This window comes from Gavialis gangeticus, unplaced genomic scaffold (assembly GCF_001723915.1).
Source record: "Gavialis gangeticus isolate Ggan-Ray unplaced genomic scaffold, GavGan_comp1, whole genome shotgun sequence".
Classification (NCBI taxonomy): Eukaryota; Metazoa; Chordata; order Crocodylia; family Gavialidae; genus Gavialis; species Gavialis gangeticus.
This window is the reverse complement of record NW_017729020.1, coordinates 6,880,977-6,882,216: the sequence shown is the minus strand read 5'-3', so window position 1 is coordinate 6,882,216 and position 1,240 is coordinate 6,880,977.

The following is a 1,240-nucleotide window of genomic DNA, read 5'->3' as shown; positions in this document are numbered from 1 at the left end:
GGCTTCCCCCAGGATGGGGACACTGGGAAATGCAGCCCTTCGCAGCAGACACAGCGTATCAGCCGAGGCGGGTAAAGCACCTCTTAAAGTTCAAACATTCACCAAAAGGAAACGGTACATTCAAGCAGAACAGCTGCCCCTGCCCCCTGTCCATTCACAGCACAGCAGTTAGTTATTCACCGCCTCCAAACACGGCACGGGAGCAATAGCGGGCGGCCTCGGTCGCTAACAGCGGGAACTATATAGCAACTACGCGACTCAAGGTTTGGCTGGAGGTGGTACAGTGGCTCCTCGTCCCCCCGGGGGGGCTCACGCAACCAACCAGCACAAGGCAACTACAGATCTCGCCTCTGAAAACAACAGCTGGACGATGCGCTGGGTGGGTTAGAGCCCTGCGCCGCGTCCAGCCAGGGGAACGGCTCGCCAGCGGTCACCGCTCCCGAACAAGAGGGATCCTTCAACGAAGTCTGCAAACGGCCCTGACTAGAGAGTGGCAGACCCTCACCATCTGGCGGCGGGCCATTTGGGAAGGGAGCAGCCCCGGTGGGTTGTAAAGGGAAAAGTCAAGGAGCACAAGTCAGCTCCCCCTCCAAATCACAGGGTTTGAGCGAGCGGTAAACATCAGGTTCCTATTTGCCGCCGATTCTGGAGCCTGCAGGGCTTGCGTTCGCCACCTCCCGCTGCCATGTCAGGGCCAGAAGTGTACTTTAAACAACCAAAATGAGGAGCCCGTATAATCCCAGGACTCCAAGACCTGGGACTTGAGGAAAAAAACACCGGTCATCTTAACACCCGTGAGAAAATCCTGGCACCAAACAGTGGCCTTCAGAAACGCCAAACGCCCCAGGCCCTCGCCGCGGAGGCCAGGCCAGGCCAGGCCAGGCTGGGAGCTGCTGCGCGCTCACGCGCCGCGCTCAGAGTCCAAAGCTCACTTCGCACCGGTTCATCTTCCCCGGCCCTGCCCCAGCGCACACATCCTGCGGCCGGCGCGCCAAGTCCCCTGCGGCGCTGGTGGCAGGGCTCCCAGCAGCGCGGCTCTTTGGAGGGTGCCACGCAGAAGCGGCCCAGGCGGCGGGGGCAGGAGAACAGCCCCCGCCGCCTGACAGCCGCGTCCCCGGGACGGGACCAGGTGCCTCTGACAGCAGCCCCTCGCGCGGCCCGGGCAGGGTTTGCTCGCGGGGGGGCCGGTGTCGCGCACCACGCGGGTGGGCAGCCCCCCCCAGCCCAGCCGGCCCCGATC